The sequence below is a fragment of the Erythrolamprus reginae genome, chromosome 7, assembly GCF_031021105.1.
Source record: "Erythrolamprus reginae isolate rEryReg1 chromosome 7, rEryReg1.hap1, whole genome shotgun sequence".
Lineage (NCBI taxonomy): Eukaryota > Metazoa > Chordata > Lepidosauria > Squamata > Dipsadidae > Erythrolamprus > Erythrolamprus reginae.
This window is the reverse complement of record NC_091956.1, coordinates 46,049,956-46,063,583: the sequence shown is the minus strand read 5'-3', so window position 1 is coordinate 46,063,583 and position 13,628 is coordinate 46,049,956. Positions and strand designations below refer to the sequence as shown.

The following is a 13,628-nucleotide window of genomic DNA, read 5'->3' as shown; positions in this document are numbered from 1 at the left end:
CTATTATTTGTGATAATATGGACTTTCATGTATAGGAAACTTATTTTTCCATGTTCAAATTATACCCCTACACCTCCTAGGATTCCAAGCCAGTGAAGTAAGAAATTTGGTAAATTGAACTCCTAGTATATTAAGTGAGTCATATTTTTTAAAAAATTAAAGATTACATAATCTTGGCAGAGCAGACTATTTCCTGATACAGAATATCCCCATTAATCATGGGGAACTCATTAGTTTAAGGCCAGCAATTTTCAGTTTGAGGGAAATATGGCAAGTTTGTTGGGAAATCTGTATTTTCAGCCAGAAATTAGCCATCAAAATCCATACTCATACTAGAATATTAAGCATTCCTGTTTCCAAACTAACCTTGGTTAATGGCTGGGCCTAAGGCAACAAATTGGGCTATATCTCTCAAGAATTTGTTAGCACTGACACCAGTTTGCACCTGCACCCTATTTAGAATTTTGGGAAAAAAAGGTTTGTCTCAAAATGTTTTCATGCAGCTGATATAACTTATAGCACCCAATAGCAGTTCTGGAAGCTAACTGTGCTACATAATCAGGGCACTGGTGATGAGTGTAACTCTGGCCCTGGGCTCAGGTTGCTGCTGCTCAATGCCAGGTCGGTGGTAAATAAAGCTCTCCTCATCCGGGATTTAATCCTGGATGAGGAGGCCGACCTGGCATGTGTAACTGAAACCTGGCTGGGCCCGGAGGGAGGAGTTCCTCTCTCGGAAATCTGCCCAGCTGGGTTTCAGATATGGCATCAACCTCGACCCCAGGGAAGGGGGGGAGGAGTGGCTATTGTAGCCAGGGAGAGCCTTGGCCTGCGTGGGCTCGTTGCTCCGGAGATTGCGGGTTGCGAGTCCCTCCTTGTGAAGTTGGACTTAGGGGTTCAGGTGGGCTTGTTTCTCACGTACCTGCCTCCCAGCTGCGTGTCAAAAGCCCTGCCTGTGCTACTCGAGGAGGTAGCCGGGTTGGCGGTGGAGTTCCCCGGACTTATTGTCCTGGGGGACTTCAATCTGCCGTCACTCGGCGAAACCTCTGGGTTGGCACAGGAGTTCATGGCCACCATGACAGCCATGGACCTGACTAGTTCAGGGTCCGACTCACGAGGGAGGGCACGCACCTGACATGGTATTCCTCTCTGAGCAACTGAGTAATGGTCTGAGACTAAGGGGCTTAGATGCGCTGCCTTTGTCATGGTCAGACCATTTCCTACTACGGCTTGACTTCCTGGCTCCAATCCTTCCCCGCAGGGAGGCGGAACCAATTAAGATGTTCCGCCCCAGACGCCTGATGGACCCTGAGGGCTTTCAGACGGCGCTTGGGGTTATACCAGAGGCACTTGTCCACAGTTCGGCAGAGTCTCTTGCGGAAGCCTGGAACAAGGCCGCAGCGGAGGCTCTTGACCGGATTGCGCCTTTGCGACCTCTCCGAGGTGCTAGACCCCGTAGAGCTCCATGGTTCAACGAGGAGCTCCGGGAGTTGAAACGCCAGAAGAGACGTCTAGAGAAGCGATGGAGGAAGAGTAGGTCTGAATCCGACCGAACACTTGTAAGAGCTTTTATTAAGACTTACAAAGTGGCGCTCAAGGCGGCAAGATGCGCGTACCATGCCGCCTTGATTGCATCAGCGGAATCCCGCCCGGCCGCTCTGTTTAGGGTGACCCGCTCCCTTCTTAACCAGGGGGGAGTTGGGGAGCCCTTACAGAGTAGTGCCGAGGACTTTAACACGTTTTTCGCTGATAAAGTCGCTCGGATCCGAGCCGACCTCGACTCCAATTGTAAAACAGAGTCGACTGACAACGAGTCAGTCGAGGTGACTGGGGCACGTACTTGTCCACCTGTCTGGGAAGAGTTTGATCTGGTGACACCTGATGAAGTGGACAAGGCCATCGGAGCTGTGAGTTCCGCCACCTGTTTACTGGATCCGTGTCCCTCCTGGTTGGTTTCGGCCAGCAGGGAGGTGACACGGAGCTGGGCCCAGGAGATTACCAACGCTTCCTTGGGGAGGGGAGTTTTTCCATCACTCTATAAAGAAGCGCTTGTGCGCCCCCTCCTCAAGAAGCCCTCCCTGGACCCAGCCGTACTTAACAACTATCGTCCAGTCTCCAACCTTCCCTTTATGGGGAAGGTTGTCGAGAAGGTGGTGGCACTCCAGCTCCAGCGGTCCTTGGAAGAAGCCGATTATCTAGGTCCCCAGCAGTCGGGTTTCAGGGCCGGTTACAGCACGGAAACCGCTTTGGTCGCGTTGATGGATGATCTCTGGCAGGCCCGGGACAGGGGTTTATCCTCTGTCCTGGTGCTCCTTGACCTCTCAGCGGCTTTCGATACCATCGACCATGGTATCCTTCTGCACCGGCTGGAGGGGCTGGGAGTGGGAGGCACTGTCCTTCAGTGGTTCTCCTCCTACCTCTCTGGCCGGTCGCAGTCGGTGTTAGTGGGGGGCCAGAGGTCGACTCCTAGGTTTCTCCCTTGTGGGGTGCCTCAGGGGTCGGTCCTCTCCCCCCTACTATTCAACATCTACATGAAACCGCTGGGCGAGATCATCCAAGGACATGGGGTGAGGTATCATCAATATGCGGATGATACCCAGCTTTACATCTCCACCCCATGCCCAGTCAACGAAGCGGTGGAAGTGATGTGCCGGTGCCTGGAGGCTGTTGGGGCCTGGATGGGTGTCAACAGACTCAAGCTCAACCCGGATAAGACGGAGTGGCTGTGGGTTCTGCCTCCCAAGGACAATCCCATCTGTCCATCCATCACCCTGGGGGGGGAATTATTGACCCCCTCAGAGAGGGTCCGCAACTTGGGCGTCCTCCTCGATCCACAGCTCACATTAGAACAACATCTTTCAGCTGTGGCGAGGGGGGCGTTTGCCCAGGTTCGCCTGGTGCACCAGTTGCGGCCCTATCTGGACCGGGACTCATTGCTCACAGTCACTCATGCCCTCATCACCTCGAGGTTCGACTACTGTAATGCTCTCTACATGGGGCTACCTTTGAAAAGTGTTCGGAAACTTCAGATCGTGCAAAATGCAGCTGCGAGAGCAGTCATGGGCCTACCTAGGTATGCCCATGTTTCACCATCACTCCGCAGTCTGCATTGGTTGCCGATCAATTTCCGGTCACAATTCAAAGTGTTGGTTATGACCTTTAAAGCCCTTCATGGCATCGGACCAGAATATCTCCGAGACCGCCTCCTGCCGCACGAATCCCAGCGACCGATTAGGTCCCACAGAGTGGGCCTTCTCCGGGTCCCGTCAACTAAACAATGTCGGTTGGCGGGCCCCAGGGGAAGAGCCTTCTCTGTGGCGGCCCCGGCCCTCTGGAACCAACTCCCCCCAGAGATTAGAACTGCCCCTACTCTTCCTGCCTTCCGTAAACTCCTTAAAACCCACCTTTGCCGTCAGGCATGGGGGAACTGAAACATCTCCCCCTGGGCACGTTTAATTTATGCATGGTATGTCTGTGTGTGTGACTGTTAGCATATGGGTTTTTTTAAAATATTTAAATATTTTAAATTTGTCTGATTGCTTATGATTTGTTTTTACATGTTGTGAGCCGCCCCGAGTCTTCGGAGAGGGGCGGCATACAAATCTAAGTAATAAATAAATAAATAAAATAAATAAATGTGGGTCAAGGTCAATTTGGAATAGAAAATCAGCCAAAACATTTCCAGGTCAATATTATTTCATTGTTTGATGAAAATGCGCGGCCGGTGAGTCAACCCCGGCCTGGATTTGCCACAGGGCCAGGGAGACATGGCCCTTGGCATAGCCGCCATCTTGGGGCCGGGATCTCGCGAGATTTTGCGAGATCCCAGCCATTTTGGGGCATCGGCCCTGGCCAATGACGTCGTCGGGGTGGAGCCTGCCAGCCCTATATAAGAGGCTGCACAGGCTTGGGGCCTCCTTTTCGCCCCGATGACGAGCAGGCGAACACCCAGCTGGGGTTCGCTCTTCACCTCTCGGCCATCTTGATAGACAGCCTCGTGGCGTCGGCCATTTTGGAGGCTGCAACATGGGCCAGGGCCTGATTTGGAGTCGCGGAGGGGGGCGAGAGGATCTGAGATCCCCCATTTATTTCATTGGGGGTTTCTTTGTGGGTGGTAGCCTTCCCCTTCTGGGGGAATAATTTTCCCATTTTGGCCTTATTAGGCCTGGTTTGTGGGGGGTGCAGCCTTGAAGGCCTGTGGCAGGCCTGAGCCCTTAGGCCTCGTGAGCCAGGGGGTGATGGTGTGAGCTCTCTTTTCACCTAGCAGAGTAAAAAGGGGGGTTTTGATTCTCAACTCAACATCTTTTTTGCTCATAACTTGTCATGGCTCCTAAGAGGCAGAAACCTCTACCTTCGACTTTGGAGATGGTGGTGAGACTAGGAGATCCATGAGGCCTTCAGTCAGGGCCCGGCTGGCACAAGAGGAGGCCCAAGCCAGGGCCAGGAGGGGGTGTAGGATAAGGGAACCCCCCATTGAACGATGCTAATGTACCTGCTCATGCTTGATCCAGGGTAATCGAGAGGTTGGATGAGTTGGATGCATGCTGGCGGTCAGTGTACGGGCCTGGGGGCCCCATCCCATCAGCTCCAGCAGCCACCAGGTGAACCAGTGGCCCAGACCGGGCAGATGACAACGACAACTGGCTCAGTGGGAGCTGGGTCTTCGTGGATGGCTTCTACCCCGTTGGGGTCAGGTGAGACAGCACTGCACCCAACATTTACACCGCCCCTCCCTCTGGCTGGGCAGGCTCTTGTGCCACCGGTTTTAGGGAGTGGGGTCAACACATACATGGGTAGTCCAGCCCTCACCTGCAGTCAGGTGTGGGCTTCACCAACTGCTACTGCGGTGGCCCAGGCCCCTTCGACGGCTTCACTGCCCTCGACAGGGTCAGGCAAGGGGACCGTGGGGGCTTCCATGGTGCCAGACCCCTTGGCTTCAGTATGGGCAGTGGCCATTCCTTGGGGGTTACTCTCCACATCTTTAGGTTTTCACCTGCATCCCTCCATTAGGGAGTGGATTTCGAAGGGGGAATATGTGCCTTCTGAATAGAGAAGTCCCTAAGAAGGAGAAAGAGGATGTGGCTAAGGCAGACAAGCCCAAGAAGGTCAGGGTTAACAGGTGTTTCAGCTCTTGGCTGTATGCCTTTTTAACCTACATGTCAGTGGTCATTCAGAGGGAGCCCGCACGGGCTGCCTCTATGCTTAAGTACATTGACCTTATTGCACGTGCTCATTTTGAGTACAAAGGCACGGTTTGGCGTCAATATGACGAGGCATTTAGAGTGCACATTGCCTTTGATTCCACACTTCCATGGGACATGGTTGTCCCGGATTTGTGGTTCAATGCGACCCAGCTTGCACGGGCCAGGTGTGGCGACCGCACGGATAGCGGTCACTACATGGAGGACGAACCGGTGACAACGCCAGCGGCCCATGCAAGTGGGGAAGGTGCAGCGAAGCTTGCCCCTCTGTGTCATGAGTTTGCAGCCAAGGGGGCATGTTTTCGTCCCCTATGCAGGTTCAGACATGCGTGTGGGAACTGTGGGGGCTCCCACGCCACCAGTGCTTGCACTAGGACCAAGGGAAGCAAAGATAGGAAGGACGGGGCAGGGCTGGCTAAACAGCACTGGAGGAACTGCTTAGAGAGTATCAGCTCGCTGGAAGGCGGCTGCCCTCCTGCAGGGTTTTACTGAGGGTTTTAGAATACCATACGTTGGGCCTAGGAGAGCTTTCATGTCTGACAACCTCAGATCGGTTGTGGGTCATGAAGACATTGTTAGGGCTAAAATTCCGAAGGAGGTGGCCGAGGGCAGGGTACTGGGACCTTTCCCGTGCCCGCCCTCACCAGCTCTTCGGGTGTCCCCCTTGGGGGTGGTTCCCAAGAAGGCCAGTGGTGAATTTAGGTTGATTCACCACTTGTCCTTCCCAAAAGGAGAATCAGTGAATGATTTCATTCCTGATGAACTTTGCTCGGTCCGCTATGCGTCTTTTGACGCAGCGGTGGCCATGGTTAGGAAGTGTGGGGTAGGAGCCCTTATGGGTAAATGCGACATTAAGTCGGCATTCCGGCTCCTTCCCATACACCCAGATGATTTCGAGCTCCTGGGCTTCCACTTCTAAGGTGGCTATTGTGTGGACAGAGCATTGCCTATGGCTGCTCCATATCTTGCTCTCTGTTTGAGAGCTTTAGCACCTTTTTGGAGAGGGCACTCAGGAGGCGCTCTGGTCTGGGTTCTGTCATTCATTACCTTGATGACTTCCTGTTGGCGGGGCCTGCGCATTCAGAGCAATGTTTAGCTCTGATGTCGGCCTTTGAAGCCCTTTGCACTCATTTGGGGGTCCCTTTGGCCCCCGAAAAGACCGAAGGCCCCGCCACCAGGATCACTTTTCTGGGTATTGAATTGGACTCGGTGGAGCATTCTTGCAGATTGCCCTCGGACAAGCTACTCAAGATAGAGAGTAAGCTTGACCAAGTATTAGATAGCCCTTCACCAGCTTCAGGAACTCGCTGGGCTTCTTAATTTTGCCTGCCGAGTGGTGGCTCCTGGCAGGGCCTTTTCCTGGCGAGTGTACACTGCGATGAAGGGGCTTCGATTGCCCCATCATCAGACCCGCTTGCGCGCTGGGGTCAGGGATGACCTGCGCCTATTGCAGGTCTTTTTGGCCCACTTCAATGGTCAGTCCTTTTGGAGGCACGAGTTTCTTTTGGAAGCTGAGTTGTAATTGTGTTCGGACGCCGTGGGGACCTGCGGGTTCGGGGTTATTTTAGGTGACCAGTGGTGCCATTCCATGTGGCCTCTGGAATGGAGGGCCTCTCCCTTGGTCAAGGATTTGACCTTTTTGGAGCTCTTCCCACTGATAGTAGCTTTAGAGCTGTGGGGAGAGCAATTTAGAGACAAAACGGTGCACTTCTGGTGTGAAACCTTGGCAGTGGTCCACGTTGTGAATGCCCTGTCCTCTAAGAGTGACAGGGTCATGTGGCTTGTCCGCCATTTTGTGCACAGGTTTCTGTCCCTAAATGCCTTGCTTCTGGCTTGGCATGTCCCTGGGCGGGATAACAGGATTGGTGACGCCTTGTCCCATGGTCAGTTGTCCAGGTTTCGGACGCTGGCTCCATGGGCTTGCGCGTCACCGGAAGTCTTCCCTGGCCATCTGTGGAGCCTGGGCGGGCTCATGAGCAGTGGAAGATTGAGACAGGCAGGGCCATGGCCCTCTCAGTAGCTCCTGGCACCTTGAGGTCATATCAAAACTCAGGTAAGGAGTTTGGGGAATTTAGACAAGCCAGGGGTTACCCACATATCTGGCCTCTCCCGGTAGATCACCTAATAGAGTTCTGCACGCTGCTTCGGCAGCACAGCCTATCTGTCAGAACCATCAGGTCCAGGCTGGCGGGCCTGGCCTTTCTGTCTAAGGCTAGTGGCTTTCCAGACTCTTCTTGCGACTTCCGTATTCGGAAGATGCTGGAGGGTTGGGTCAGGGAGCGGCCTGCGCCCCCATCGGACAGTAGACAGGCACTAACTGTACAGCAGCTGTCCCTTATTAACGGTGCTTGGAACAACCTGTGCACCTCTCTGTACGAGGCCCGCCTTTTTCAGGCGGCGGCCAGTGTGATGTTTTTTGGGGGCCTTCGAGTCAGCGAGGCTTTAGCCTCCTCTCGGGATGACAGGTCTCTTCGTGCCTTCCAGTTCTCGGACCTTCAATTCGGTGACATGGGTGTCTCCTTTTTGGTGAGACAATCTAAAACTGACCAGTTAGGTAGGGGTGTCAGGATAGAGCTGACGGCTGCCACCAATCAGTCTGTATGCCTGGTGGCAGCCCTCTCTTCTTTCTGCAGTTTTAGGGGTGCGGGTCCGGAGTACATTTTTAGACATCAGGATGGTTCCCCGCTCACCTGCTACCAATTTTGGGCTTTGGTGACCAGGGCACTAGCCACAATTAGCATTGACCCCACCGGGTATGGAACTCATTCGTTCCGTATCGGCGCTGCTACTAGCGCAGCAGTGTCTGGTTTCCCAGGTCATAGGATCTGGGAGATTGGCCGCTGGCGGTCCGCGGCCTATTTAGGTTATGTACAGCCAGTTGAGGTACTAGGACAGGATTTCATGCTAGGTAACCTTTCTCTGCCCTCTTCTAGATAGTCCCACCAGGGCGAGACCGACGGCATTGCTGTGTGGCCACAGTATGGTCTTTTGGGCTGGCCGCTCCGCAGCAAGAACCGCCATGGGGACCCAGCTGTCTTTGGGCCGGTGGGTCAACATCGTCTGGATGGGAAGAAGAGGCCTGCGGTGGGATGGGCTTCTCCTGTTGCTCCTGGGAGTGCGGCACAGCGTGGTCGCACCCAGGTGGTTGGTCTTGCACATCAGTGGCAATGACCTGTGTGTACTTGGGATCTGGCATTGATTTGCCAGGCCCACGAAGACCTGCATGTTCTTCACATGGCTTGGCCAACCACGCAAGTTGTCTGGTCTGAGATCCTCCCGAGGATTGTCTGGAGGGATGCCATTTCCCTTAGGGCCATTCACAAGGTCAGGAGAAAGGTGAATAAGGCTATGGCCAGGCTGGTTAGAGAGTTGGGTGGGGTAGTGGTTTCCCATCCCAACGTCACCATAGATCAGCCATGGCTTTACCGCGCTGACGGCGTTCACCTGTCAGAATAGGGGAACACCATCTTCTTACAGGACCTGCAGAGGTCACTGCGCGAGCTGGTGCAGATAGAGGGGGGAGTCAGGGGGCCAATATAGAGATCTGACCCCCACTCCGTGGCAGGTTAGGGGTGGAAATTGGGTGGTGTTTAGCAACTGCGTGTTCTCCGTTGGGCATCTTTGGGGATGATTGACAGGCTCTTTCCAAAGGCTCATGGTGCCTTTAGTTCGATCTGAGCAATTGGGGGGAACCTGCCTTTGGGTCCCGCCCATTTCTATCCCCTTGTAGGGGTTAGATGGCGAGACCTCCCACATGCAGGTGAATGGCTGGGATCCAGGTGAGGGTGGGGCCCTTCACCTGGATCAGCATGGAGCTATGCCCATAAGTTGCCCCGGAAGTTTTTCTGATGTCATTTTCCGCCCCGGAAGTAATTGTTTGACCCTTGTTAGGTTTTAGTTAAATTTATGCTAATTTAATGAATAAATTATGCAAATTTAATTAATAAAAATGACCCAGTTTAAATCCAGCTCTCTGTGTTCGTGTGGTTACTCCACCTCTGCTGCAAACCCTAAACCCAAACCCTATTTCAGCTTTGATGGGGAAAAATCCAGATCCTGCACTTCTGGAATAATGGTAGGAAGAAAAGAATGGTGCCAGAGTGAAGATTCAAGGGAATTACATCTAACTCATAGAAAAATAACAGTCATCGAAAAGTAAAACTAGACTGTATCAACAGTAGAGTCCTTCAAGTTTCTAGGTTCTATCATATCTCAAGATTTAAAATGGACACCTAATATTAAAAACATCATCGAAAAAGCGCAACAAAGGATGTTCTTTCTTTGCCAATTAAGAAAGCTCAAACTGTCCAAAGAGCTGCTGATTCAGTTCTACAGAGGAATTACTGAGTCTGTCTTCTGCACCTCTATAACTGTCTGATTTGGCTCTGCAACCTACAAAACACAGACTTCAACAGATAATTAGAACTGCAGGGGGAAAAATTGCTACGTTCCATTGAGAATCTGTATACTGCACAAGTCAAAAAGAGGGCTGTGAAAATATCTACCGACCCCCTCATACAGGAATAAAATTCAAATTTTTTCTCTAACAGTTCTGTGGGCATGGAGTGGTGGGCATGGCAGGGAAAGGATACTGCAAAATCTCCATTCCCTCCTAGTATGATTTGAGTGCTTATTTCCTAGTATGATTTGAGTGCTTATTATTGTATCCTATGTATTGTAGGATAATATTATATCCTATGACCTCAGTTAGTATTGTATTTTATGGTTTTTGATAAATATATTTTATTTTTTCTGTATGTACTCTGAGAACATATGCATCAAGGACAAATTCCTTGTGTGTCCAATCACATCTGGCCAATAAAGAATTCTGTTCTGTTCTATTCTATTCTAACCTATCATTTATTATCCACCTTCATTATACACTGCTTTTAAAAAAAACACTTAAACAACACAATATAACTCCAAGTAAATCAATCTTCTGTGAAATCAAACTGTCCACTTAGTAAGCAACACTGTTTGACAATCAATTTCACATGCTCTTACACATTGATCTTGTCTAATAAATAGGATTGAGGCATTGCTACAATTTCCATACTTGCCATCAAACTGCGTGTACAGTGATCCCTCGATTTTCGCGGTCTCAATTTTTGCGAAACGCTATACCACGGTTTTTCAAAAAATAATAATTTAAAAATACTCCACGTTTTTTTTCTATTCCACGGTTTTTCCCACCCGATGACGTCATACGTCATCACCAAGAATCACTTCTCTGTCTCTTTCTCTTTCTTTCCTGTCATTCTCTATCTTTCTCTATCTCTCCCCCTCTATCTCTCTCTCTTTTTCTCACTTTCCCTCTCTTGTTTTCTTTCTTTCACTCTTTCGGGCGAGCGGCGGGCGGGCGGGCGAACGGCGAACGGCGGGCAAGCGGCGAGCGAATGGGCGAGCGGCAGGCGAGCGGTGGGCAAGCGGCGGGCGAGCGGCGGGCAAGCGGCGAGCGGTGAGTGAATGGGCGAGTGGTGAGCGGGCGAGCAGGCAGGCGAGGGGCAAGCGGCGAGTGAACGGGCAAGGCGAACGGGCAAGCGGCGGGCGGGCGAGCAGCGAGTGGCGAGTGAACGGGTGAGCGACGGGCGGGCGGGCGGCGAACGGCGGGCGAGCGGTGAGCGGACAGGCGAGCAGCGGGCGGGCGGGCGAGCGGCGAATGGGCAAGTGGCGAGCGGCGAGTGAACGGGCGAGTGGCGAATGGGCGAGCAGTGGGCGAGCGGCGAGCAGTAAGTGAACGGGCGAGCGGCAGGCGGGCGAACGGCGGGCGGGCGCGCACATGCGCAGATGGTGTTTTTACTTCCGCACCACTATACCGCGGAAAATCGATTATCGTGGGAGGTCTTGGAACGTAACCCCCACGATAATCGAGGGATCACTGTACTACCTTAATTGCAACATGTTGTAAGATTTTAAATAATTCTACTGGTATTTTTATTGTTATCCTATTTATTTATTTATTGGACCCAAATCAGCAAGGGATTACTGAAGGCAAATCATGTCAGACTGTGTCACAAAGGTGTTGGATGAAGGTGGTGTCACGGATATTGCCTATCTGGACTTCAGCAAAGCCTTTGATTACGGTTCCACATAAAGAGCTGATAGATAAATTAGTGAAGATCGGACTTAATCCCTGGATAGTTCAGTGGATTTGCAGCTGGCTGAAGCATATACATCAGATAGTTGTTGTTAATGGCAAGTATAGTTCAGTTCTGGAGACCTCACCTACGAAAGATACTGACAAAATTGAACGGGTCCAAAGCCGGGCTACAAGAATGGTGGAAGGTCTTAAGCATAAAACGTATCAGGAAAGACTTAATGAACTCAATCTGTATAGTCTGGAGGACAGAAGGAAAAGGGGGGATATGATCGAAACATTTAAATATGTTAAAGGGTTAAATAAGATTCAGGAGGGAAGTGTTTTTAATAGGAAAGTAAACATAAGAACAAGGGGACACAATCTGAAGTTAGTTGGGGGGGAAATCAAAAGCAACATGAGGAAATATTATTTTACTGAAAGAGTAGTAGATCCTTGGAACAAACCTCCAGCAGACGTGGTTGGTAAATCCACAGTAACTGAATTTAAACATGCCTAGGATAAACATATATCCATCCTAAAATAAAATGCAGGAAATAGTATAAGGGCAGACTAGATGGACCATGAGGTCTTTTTTCCCCCGTCAGTCTGTTTCTATGTTTCTATGTTTCTATGTTTCTATGTTTCTATGTTTCTATGTTTCTATGTTTCTATGTTTCTATGTTTCTGTGTTTCTGTGCTTCTGTGCTTCTGTGCTTCTGTGCTTCTGTGCTTCTGTGCTTCTGTGCTTCTGTGCTTCTATGCTTCTATGCTTCTATGCTTCTATGCTTCTATGCTTCTATGTTTCTATATCAATATCAATATCAATATCAATATCTATATCTATATATCTAATCTATATCAATATATCTAATCTATATCAATATCTATATCTATATATCTAATCTATATCACAAGAACAGTTTTTTTCCGAACGCCATCACTCTACTAAACAAATAATTCCTTCAACACTGTCAGATTTTCTACTAAATCTGCACTTCTATTCTACTAGTTTTTCTCATCATTCCTTTCACCCATTTCCTCCCATGTTGACTGTATGACTGTAACTTGTTGCTTATATCCTAAGATTTTTATTAATATTTCTTCTTCATTGCTTATTTGACCCCTATGACAATCATTAAGTGCTGTACCACATGATTCTTGACAAATGTATATTTTATTTTATGTACGCTGAGAGCATATGCACCAAGACAAATTCCTTGTGTGTCCAATCACACTTGGCCAACAAATATTCTATTCTATTCTATCTATATCTATATCTATATCCATATCTATATCTATATCCATATCCATATCCATATCCATATCCATATCCATATCCATATCCATATCCATATCTATATCTATATCTACATCTACATCTATATCTATCTATATCTATCTATATCATCTCTCTATATATATGTATGTATGTATGTATGTATGTATGTATGTATGTATGTATAATAATAGTAATAATTTATTAGATTTGTATGCTGCCCCTCTCCGATTAAGGGAGACTAGGATAGCGCTATTTTGGCCTTGTTCTGGCCTCATCAGCTAGCCATACCCTTACTGGGATTTGATCCCGGGGCTTCTGCCTTGTAAGGCAGAGAATTAACCTCTAGGCCACCAGATCTCATCCCTTCAGCTTTGTACCAGGGAGGGGCTATAGGTTTTTTCTGTTGGATCACCCTGGTATATTGAAGGAACGTCACAGGTCCTTTTTGCCTCTAGGCCCAACTCAGGGCCATTTCAAGGCAGTTAATTTATTCATAGCCAATAAACTATGTTCTGTATATATATATTGCTATTGTTGTTGTAAGCCTGTATTGCTGTTGTTGTTGTTATTATTGTTATTGTTATCATGTTACTTTCAGAGCACCTGGATCTATTTCAGTGATTTTATTGATTGATTGATTTGTTTGTTTATTGATTGATTGATTGATTGATTGATTAGATTTCTATGCTGCCCTTCTCCTGGGAGTCAGATAGGCTCACAACAAAACAAATGTACAAGAAATCTAATATTTAAAATTCTAAGGTGAAGACGTGAATCCTAAAAAACATAAAAATCTAAACAATTCCTATTCTAAAACCCCAATTCATTTTAAAAAGCAATCATCCACATACATACAAAGTAGACATATATACTAGATTCAGTTTTGGATTCAGTCATAGATGTTAAAATTCAGTAACCCCAGGCCTGTCAGCAGAGGCGTATCTTCAAGCCGCCCCGAGTCTTCGGAGAGGTGCGGCATAAAAATCTAATATATTATTATTATTATTATTATTATTATTATTATTATTATTATTATTATTATTGGCAAGGAGGATAGGGGCAGTATGAATCT

General features: G+C 49.2%; 1 protein-coding gene across 1 annotated transcript in view; it reads left to right on the top strand.

The window, feature by feature from the left end:
* The window catches only part of GLRA3 (glycine receptor alpha 3), a 130,073-nt gene that overhangs the window by 77,525 nt on the left and 38,920 nt on the right, over window positions 1–13,628 (top strand). The gene's annotated exons all lie outside the window — the stretch shown is intronic.